The following is a 9,866-nucleotide window of genomic DNA, read 5'->3' on the forward strand; positions in this document are numbered from 1 at the left end:
CCTGCCTGGTCTGGGGGTTAGCCAGGCAGCCATGGGGTGAGGGCATAACCTTGGTCACCTTTGCAAGAATCAATTAGGCTGAGATTTATAAAGAAAAATAATATATATTTTTTAAATATATATATATATATTTTTTAGAATCATAAATCACTTACCAATCAGCCACCCATCTGCACCCGCTTGAGCCAGTTGGCCTCCTACAGAAGTATTCTGCGGCACAAAGGAGTCGTGTGCTCCCCCTGGCCAACGGGCCGTGACATTTAAAATGTTGCAGTTTGCATCGGATATTATTTGTACATTGATTGAATGGTAGAGTTTTCTGTTCAAGTATTGAAATGGATCTGGAGAGGGGGCTTTTATCCGTACATGCGTACAGCCTATGGCACCTATGACATTTGGCAGTCCGGCTATGGCAAAAAAGGTGTTCTTAACATCAACCTGCTGGACAGCTGTGTACGGGAAGTAAATGTATTGTGGCATAACTGAAATGATGGACTTCCGAACTCGTGGAAGCGCACGGCTCAAAGTGGACTGAGAAATCAGACCTGTCTCCTATCTCTCCCTGGAATGATCCGGTGGCCAAAACTCCAAGTGTGCTGAGTAGCTGAAGGTGTGGAGGAACAGGATTTGACTGGCGCGTGTTTCGCACAAGTTTTGGCTCCACAGTGTTGCACAAATCCAGAAGTATAACACGTGGTAATCTGAACCGGCTGAGCAGCCATTCATCCGTCTCTACAATAAGGTCAGCACAATCTCTAAAAATGCGCTCTCTGCGTAAAGCCTGGTTGGTCAAAGTATCCAATAGCAGCAGGTAAGCCACTGTTCAGGTGCGGAACTCGTGAGATAATCCCAGGGTACTTATAGTCTTGACTGGGTTCAATTAACCAATAGGATTTTTGAACTGAATTCGACAAGCAATTTGTGAGCTGTGTAAATGGGATGATTTTCTCTTATCTTGGTAAGAGTGCTCTAAACCACCCACTGGAGTCTCAAATTTTGTTCTGACCTGAGGGCAAAAATAAGAAAACACTGGTGAATCCCAAAAGTCAGTGGGTACTAACAAAATAAGAGAAGATCAAGGATACGAAAAAAAATAAGAGAAAATTCGTAAATTGTAAATTGTTTCTTGCATGAGGCCCATTGTTTGTTAGCTGGATTCAAAACACGACTCCACAGGGCTGTAGTCTTAAAATGTCGTCTTGCTGTGTTATTGGGAGCCAGAATAGAAGGAGTCATGCCGCAAAACTTATTTTATCACATATCAGCAGTATTACTTTTTCAAGTAATACTCGCGGTGACCTGACAAAGTGCGTTCATTAATTCAGTCTGACGCTCTACACTAAAATGAGAGCCCTGTTGGTCGAAGAAACAGAGCGTTATATTTCTACGTTGTCTACGGTGGAGTCTAAATAGGTGGAGTAGGACTCGCTGACAGACATATTTCAGACTCAGGAGTCGCATTATGCCTGGTACACGCTACACGCTGGTACTCACCAATTATCCCCGGTCGTCTTTCACGGCATGTGTGATGTCATCGGATTATTCTTGTCCTATTTTTATTACTTTCACTATTATTTGTGTTTGTTCATGTGCCAGCCGACATGTTGCTGTAGTCACCTACAAGCGTCAGCAGATGGCAGGAGCTAGATTTGAAGCGCCATAAGTAAACTATCAAGCTACTGTATCTTCCACAGGAAGTTCTGACAAATGTTTCAGAATAAAAGCCTATTTAGAAAATGGAGGGATTCTGTCAGCCGAGGTTATACGGGGCTTTTAATTTGAAAGTGTTGACAGTGCGATATGTTAACTTTATAAAGACAACGGAGCGGATAAAAAGTAAATATATAAACACACAGAGGGATTAATAAATAACGGACCGTCTATGATGTAGTTTGTTTCAAATGAAGCTGGGAGCCTCTGCAGTTGTGGTGAGTAAAAGCCCCGCCACTATTTGTTAATGTTATTACTTTATGTCCGACCGTGAGGATGTACCATTGTTTGCTAGCTTGATGCTAATGACAGTAACGTTAACTCAGCGGGTTGACAAAGTGCCTCTGCTGTTTCACACCATCATTTCCCCCTTTTACTCTGTGTGCTAACATCCCTAGAGGAAATATTAAAAACGCTGGGGTGTTGTTGTCATACACTTGTCTACGGCAGCAGATCATTCTGTGTTTCTACTGGTCAAAGTGACGGCTGTGACGGGAGAACTGGATCTCAGTGAAGGGCAAGTGGTTCATAACTTTAATTTTGGAGACAAAAAAATGTAGGCTTAGCGCCCTGTGGTCCATTGCCCAATAGGAAATGTAGAATACTCAAAAGTACTTTAAAAGTGCTTGAGTTACTTTTCTCGGGGAGAAACGTTGGAAGTACTTTTAAAGTAATTGAGTTACTTTACTCAGGGAGTAATGCAGTAAAGTAACTGGTTACTTTTTAAAAAAGTAACGCAGTAACGTACTTCGATTACTTTTAAAATAACCCTTACCCAACACTGGTCATGAAGCACCCGAGGGAATTTCTGTGGTGTAATAAGATGTGGTTTTCTGTAATTGCGACAAGCTGTTGGCTGCTCTGAAAGTATTTCCAGTAATGCCACAATTGTGTTCACGTAACATGCAATATAATAAATATATCACTGGCTTGTGTTTCTGTCTATCTTTCTGTTTCCAGATTCCAAGCTAGAGACCCTTACAGACACAACTTATTAATATACACTTAAATTAATTTTTTTTTTCCTTATTTCAATGTAATTTTTTACAAATAAGATGTTTAAATGTGCAGAGTTTTGGAAACTTGAAATGTGACTCAATTTAGCAAAGCCAGCCATGTAGGCCTGATGCTGATCTACTTTTAGACTTAAATGTTGGTATCTTAACTTTTGTTGAACAGCTCTCACAAAATGAGTTTGTAAATAAGTTTAATCGTGTGAAACATTTAGTGTTATGTAACACCTGAGGGAAATTCTATGCTATAATAAGACACAAATGGCTAACTGTTGTTTACTCTGTCTAATAATGGCATCATTGTGCTCATGTAGGCTGCACATGCCTAAGTTATGAGCAACTGGATGCATAGGTGTGCTCTGTTTTATTTTAATTGCTATTAAAAGTTAATAAAAGTTATTTTTAGGTTGTGGTTTAGGTTGTCTTTACTGTGTTAGGCACACAGTAAAGATAAGGTAAGATAAATTAAAATGTTATTAAAATAAGTAAAATCACCAAAAAGAAATTCTAAAAAAGATTTTTTTTTTGAAGTGATTTAAAAGACGAGACATTGTTTGCGTCCGTGATCTCCTTAACCAGGGTAGGATTCCAAAGTCTAGAAGCTCTGACTGCAAAAACTGTGTCACCTTTGTGAATTAAATTGGACCTGGGAAAGATGAGGAGCGACACGTCTGAGGATCTCAGTGTGCGAAACGGAATGTAGGGCAATAACAGACCAGGTAAGTAACTGACCTATGGCTAAGCCACGCCCCCTCCACTCACTCGAACAAAATATCAACATTCAGTGACCGGTGCTATGGCAGGTGTCACAGTACACGGCATTTCACAGAAGGCAATTGATGATTTTTGGAGACGTAACGATCAAATTTTGGTGCATCAAAGTGCCACTGAAGTTAAGGTTTTTGGCTCAGAATATGAGAAAAGTCTAACGGCCTTTTTACCATCTTTACCAAGAGTGTCTCTCTCATTTACACTGAATCATTCAGCATAACGTTTGCCAACCTTTGTTATCTCTGCGATTACAGATAAATTAATTTAGCTAAGCTCCAGAAGATAACGTTAGCTTAACTAGAGCCCTTTGGACAACAGCTAACAATGGTGTACGATCACCAACGCAGCTAGGAGTTAACGTTAGACTAACTTTAGCTAACGTTAACTAGAGATGTTAAAGATAACTTTATGTTTCTTTACAACAAAGTGACAATATGTTGGCTCAATCACGATGTTGACTTACCTTAAAACAGATGTAGACATCATTGTTAATCTTATTCACGTTGAGTTGATGTTGTGGTCTACCGATAGACTTTATAAAAATATGGACATAGTCACTGTGACATCACCCATTGGTTTTTGAGGAGCGGGTTTGAAGCTCAAAGTGTCTGCACCAAATTTTGTGCAGATCCAAGGAATAGATGTTGAGATATTTCAGTCTGGAACTAAGTGGTCAGCAGGCTGACACTGCCGTCCCTAAAGGCAGCATAGAAGCATATTTATAGTTCTGTATATTTGTGCTTTGTACCTCAACAGCTTCTGTACAACACAAATGTTTTCATAAGTGATGCCAGCCGGGAAGATGCATCCTAATTCAGGGTCTCACAGGGTCTGTCCATTTTTGAAGTCTCCCCAAAATCCGTCCTCGCAATCTGTTGTGTGGAGTAGTCGGGTGATTCATGTAAACTCATAAAATAAGGACATGTCACGTAGATATTTGATTTGCTGTAATGCATAGGTAAAACATAACGAACACAACACTGGAGAAACAAAACAGAACCTGCAGGATCTGATACAACCTGGATTACCCTGCAGCACAAGTGTGAAACAAGAGAGCCATACGAATGTATAAAGGGTGCAGCCGATATGTCACCATCAAATATGTGTGTGTTTTTTTTTAAACACTTCACCTGTCATAAAGAAATGAAACCCAACATGCTGTTCGTGTTGACAGTAACACTAGAGCGACGTGTTGACAAGAGCTGCTTTGTCTGCAAATGCAATGAATCATGAAGCACTGACAGCACAATGCTCAATGTCCAATAGTTGTGTTAACACTACACAACCGGTCCCTGACCTCACCCACATACTTCAGCAGGGGGAGTGTAGTCACACAGTCTCTGCACCAGTGGTGGATGAAGTACCTGAGAGCCACACTTGAGTAAAAATACAGATATCTTACCAGAAAATGAGTTTGGAAGAAGTTTAAGTCACCTATTAGAATACTGAGTAAAAGTCTTAAAGTATCTGATAGTTACTGTACTTAAATATCAAAATATTCATTCATTTTCCATAACTGCTTCATGATTGATGAGCCTATCCCAGCCGACACTGGGTGAGAGGCAGAGTAAACCCTGGACAGGTCACCAGACTATCGCAGGGCTGACACATAGAGACAGACAACCATTCACACTCACATTCACACCTACGGACAATTTAGAGTCACCAATTAACCTGCATGTCTTTGGACTGTGGGAGGAAGCTGGAGCACCTGGAGGAAACCCACGCCTGACACAGGGAGAACATGCAAGCTCCACACAGAAGGGCTCTCCCATTCGAACTGGGAACCCTCTTGTTGTGAGGCAACAAAATCATGGTCTCTTTCCCAACTTAAAGGATTTAAAGAAAACCTTTGACTATCCAGGGCTCACACTCTGCAGTGGAGCAGTCACCGTGCAGTTATCCATCACAAATCTTTCGCCCTCTCTGCCGTGGAACATAATTTTCTGCTTTTTTTCCCTGTCTTATCTTCGAGTGGAATGTTGTCGCTGGCACATTGCATGTAATCTGACATACAGCCTGGGCTTCAATCAAAACTTACCTGCGAGCTTGAGAGCACCTGTCTGCACTGATTTGATCAACCTATGATCTAACTTGCAAGCTAGGACCACTCATTTGCCAAACCTGATTTTATGTTGTAGTAACAAAGTAATGAAAAGCTTAGCACATAAAAATACATAGACATTTACATTTACTGGAGTAAAATACTTTCAGTCCAATGCATAGAAATGTATTGGAGTAGAAGTTTACATTTTACTCAGGAAATGTAGTGGAGTATAAGTGAAAGTTGACAAAGATAGATGAACATTATACATATCTTGCAAAAGCAAAGACTTCTTACAAAACTCTCCAAATTATTTTAATAAAATGTGTTTTTTAAAGTTGTCAAGCCATTAAAGAAAAATCGAATTAATTTATGTTCTGTGATTAATTAATCTAAATACTTTCACATCAGTTTTTGCTGTGAAAGTATTTAAAAAATCCAATTCAAATGAATTTTGACGTAACTGGTCTGCAGTCCACTGCAATATATTTTGCAAGGAAGTCGGTTAGTTAGTCACAGGTAGACTTAGGCCTTGATCAAACAGAAAGAATTTTAGCAGCTGGAGGCGGCTTTTTGTAATGGTTTATAATCAGAATAAAGCTTTTTGCTTGCTTGCTTTTTTTTGTGCTGCGATGTGTTTCGCGTTTCTTCACTCTAGGCGCCTGGCGTTTTTGCCGGAGCACTCCTTGAGTTGAAAAAACTTCAACTCAAAGAGGAGAAGCGCCCTACGTCATCTCTTTTTCGTCATCTTTTTTCCCATTGTCCAATTGGATGATTTGAGGGGCGGGCCTTCTGTAGTGGTCACGACAACGAGTTTACAGTTGGTAAACACCAGGGGAGAAACTGGTGGTAGCAGCTGCTGGATACCCAGAGCAATACAGCACAACAATATACAGCAGGTTGTCAAACTGCCCCTGAGTCACCCTAAATTATGCCTGGAAACGGCCATCATGGAAGAGAAGCTCCTGGACCAACTGGTGGTACTCCCCATGATACACCCTCTTTATTAGGGTCTCATGTATCCACACAGATCTCTGTTTCCCTGTGCCCAACAAACTACTTCCTGACAGCCTCTCACCCTCAACCAGAGCTACAGCAAGTACCTTCTGTCTGAATATTTTAGGAACTACAGGGGGAAAAAACAGCAGATTGATCACAAGTTAGTGTAAGGACATGATGGGGTGGTTGCCTGGCAACAATAAAGAGGCGCAGCAAGTGTTTTTTTTTCTTTTTCTAGTGACATTCAGTTTTTAAAAATGGCAGTGCAGTGCACCTGTTTTTGCATCAATACTTTGTTGCAACCTCCAAGGCTAAAAAATGAGGCCAATGCGTAAGTGCCAATAACTGCAGTTCATCGAATGACCATGGTAGACTGCCATGTTAAAATGCTCAACTTTATGCCATTAGACATTGGTATGAGACGTTTGGAAGACTTTAGATTTTGGTAACTTAACAACACACCTTCTGACATCAGTATTCTATGTCAAAGTGAGGTTGGCATTATAAGTTGTCTGGACAGTGAATTTAGGTCATCCAATGTTACAACCTAAATTAACCAAATATAAACATCTAATGATGTTGGTGGCCACCTGGGGGAAAAAAACAAAAACTCAGTAGAAGAAAACAACATTTGCTTTGTGCTTGAACAAAACAAACAACAACAACAGCAGAGAAAAGGGTAGATATTGTCCTTTTATAAGTGTGGCTATAAAACTTCCCCCACATCTCTCTGTCTGATACTGGTCTCTGTTGTTGTCCAAACCAAATGTTTACCTGTGAATTACTGATAGTGATCAAGCTATGACTGGTATGAGAACTGTTGGACTAAGAGTCTCATCCTACTCTCTAATGTGCTATGTGTGAGCTCAGTCCTGCGTGTTCTTTAATGAAGCAATAGGAGAAGATATTCAGTCTCAGTTAATGTAGTTTATTAAGCAGTAAAGGAATAAAATTACAGAGCTCTGGGTCTCAACTTCACGTCCCTGACGAACAACAAAGGTGTGTCAGTTCACGAAGTCTGACCTCCTGTCCTTTCCCTGACCCAGTATATTTGAGCGTAACAGAGTGTCATTGTGCACGCAAGGCGTTGTCCTCTTCTCATTGGCAGTTCCACTTCCTCCTTCACCACACCACGCCCCTGCCTCGTGTTAATCTGACTCCTTCCCGCTGGCGGTGGGGGCGTGGTTCCTGTTTTGAAAGACAAGAGAACAACACAACTCCCTACACTACCTTACTATCTGTTCATCACTTTCTATTCTTTTTACCATATATGAAACTAATTATCTAAGCATTGCGGTATGTGCTCCTCAGACTTCATGTCTCTTCCTCTCCTGTACTTCTCCACTTCTGCAAAGCAAACACATTCAGATCAGCTGAAATCATCTCAGTATTCTCATTGTTCACATATCTAAAACTTATATAGTGAAACACAACTGATAGTAAAACACATAAAATCATTCTATTCCCAACAGAACTCATTATCAGAACACAGGCTCCTCTCCTGTGGAATCATCTTCCTGTTACGGTCCGGGAGGCAGACACCGTCTCCACATTTAAGACTAGACTTAAGACTTTCCTCTTTGATAAAGCTTATAGTTAGGGCTGGCTCAGGCTTGCCCTGTACCAGCCCCTAGTTAGGCTGACTTAGGCCTAGTCTACCAGAGGACCCCCCTATAATACACCGGGCACCTTCTCTCTCTCTCTCTCTCTCTCTCTCTCTCTCTCTCTCTCTCCTTTGCTAACACTCATGTCCTGTTACTGCATGTCACTAACTCGGCTTCTTCTCCGGAGCTTTTGTGCTCCACTGTCTCTCAGGTTAACTCGTATTGCAGCGGTGCCTGGATGGTGTGACGTGTGGTTGTGGTCCTGTGGTCCGTGGTCCTGCCAGATGCCTCCTGCTGCTGCTGCTGTTATCATTAGTCATACTTCTACTGTTATTATACACATATGATTATTGTCTTTATATTGGGCTTTGTAAATACAATGGAATTGAATCATCAATTTTTTCTACATCAATGTGGAAAGGCAATTGGCAAAAAAGTGTAGCAATGCAGAGACCAATGTTCACAGTTATAGTAGAAGCGTGCTATTAAATTGCAAATGCAGTGGTGTGTTTAGTTCAGCACACTTGGTAAATGCATTGGCTACTAGTGTTAATAGGGCTTTAAGAATCACTGTTAGTGTTTATGCACTCAGCTTGTTTGACAGGCTGTCTGCGAGGCGTCACCACAGTCTATGAGTCAGATCCGGCCCTCGCTCCTCAGCTCTACGCTCTTGCCGAAATATGGTCACTTCTGGCTCCAAAAAACCAAGATGGCGGGGGCTGAATTGCAGGGGCTTCAAAACGGCAGTCAACAAACCAATAGGTGATGTAAATGTAGCTACATCCATCCTTTTATACAGTCTATGGTCAATACATTACACACAAACTATCATTTGAATAAGCATACAAAGCACTAATACTGATGGTTTTAAATGAAAAACACTGCTGGCTTTTAATTTTTCTGTATGCAGGGTATTGCAGTTTACAGTACAGTTTTGTCATACATGTAGTCGTTAGTGCTAATATTGTAGGCAACTGGACTTGCTTGCGTTTCTTGAAGACGTTTCGCCTCTCATCCAAGAAACTTCTTCAGTTCTAAACGATTCTTGGATGAGAGGCGAAATGTTTTCAAGAAACGCAAGCAAGTCCAGTTGCCTACTGTATTAGCACTTACGATGACCATGACCTGGATGACTGAGAATCTTCACCGACAAGTCATACATGTAGTATATACACACAGGTAATCTCTAACATGCTACTAATAGAGACATGATGTGCTCATAGTCCTCAAACAAAAAAAGCTGAGCGTAAGAAAAGAAAATCTTGTCACCTTTGTGGGTTTTGCCAAAAACTCTCATCCATCCATCTCTACGAATTCTGGCCTCCACTGTTGTCCAAACCAAATGTTCTATTCATTCTGCTCAAGCTCTGATTTGTAAGTGAACTCATCATCTACAAGTGTTTCTGCGTGTGTCAATATGGAAAGACAGCTGGCAAAATAGTGTAGCAATGCAGACAGTTTTAGTATGAGCGTGATGGAGTGCAGGACCTGCATTCAGTTTGGCACATGTGATAAATCCATTGGCTACAAGTGTTGATGGTTTCACTGATAGTGCCTCAAGAATCACAGTTAGTGTTAAAGCATGCAGATACAACTGTAAATGACTGATGCATTCACTGGTAACACACGCCCTCTGGTGGGTGTTTTGATTCATAGCAGCTTCAGTTCAGTCATGATGGTCACACAGTTGACTGTAGCCCTACCAGAACCAGACACTGACGTATG

General features: G+C 41.1%; 1 long non-coding RNA gene across 1 annotated transcript; it reads right to left on the reverse strand.

Annotated features, from left to right (window-relative positions):
• Window positions 1–7,444: 7,444 nt before the first annotated feature.
• On the reverse strand, window positions 7,445–9,866 carry LOC125884410 (uncharacterized). Its single transcript, XR_007448691.1, has 2 exons — window positions 9,411–9,866; window positions 7,445–8,874 (listed from the first exon to the last, which is right to left on the reverse strand). It is a non-coding gene; the product is annotated as an uncharacterized LOC125884410 (long non-coding RNA).

Source organism: Epinephelus fuscoguttatus, linkage group LG23 (genome assembly GCF_011397635.1).
Source record: "Epinephelus fuscoguttatus linkage group LG23, E.fuscoguttatus.final_Chr_v1".
NCBI classification, from domain to species: Eukaryota; Metazoa; Chordata; class Actinopteri; order Perciformes; family Serranidae; genus Epinephelus; species Epinephelus fuscoguttatus.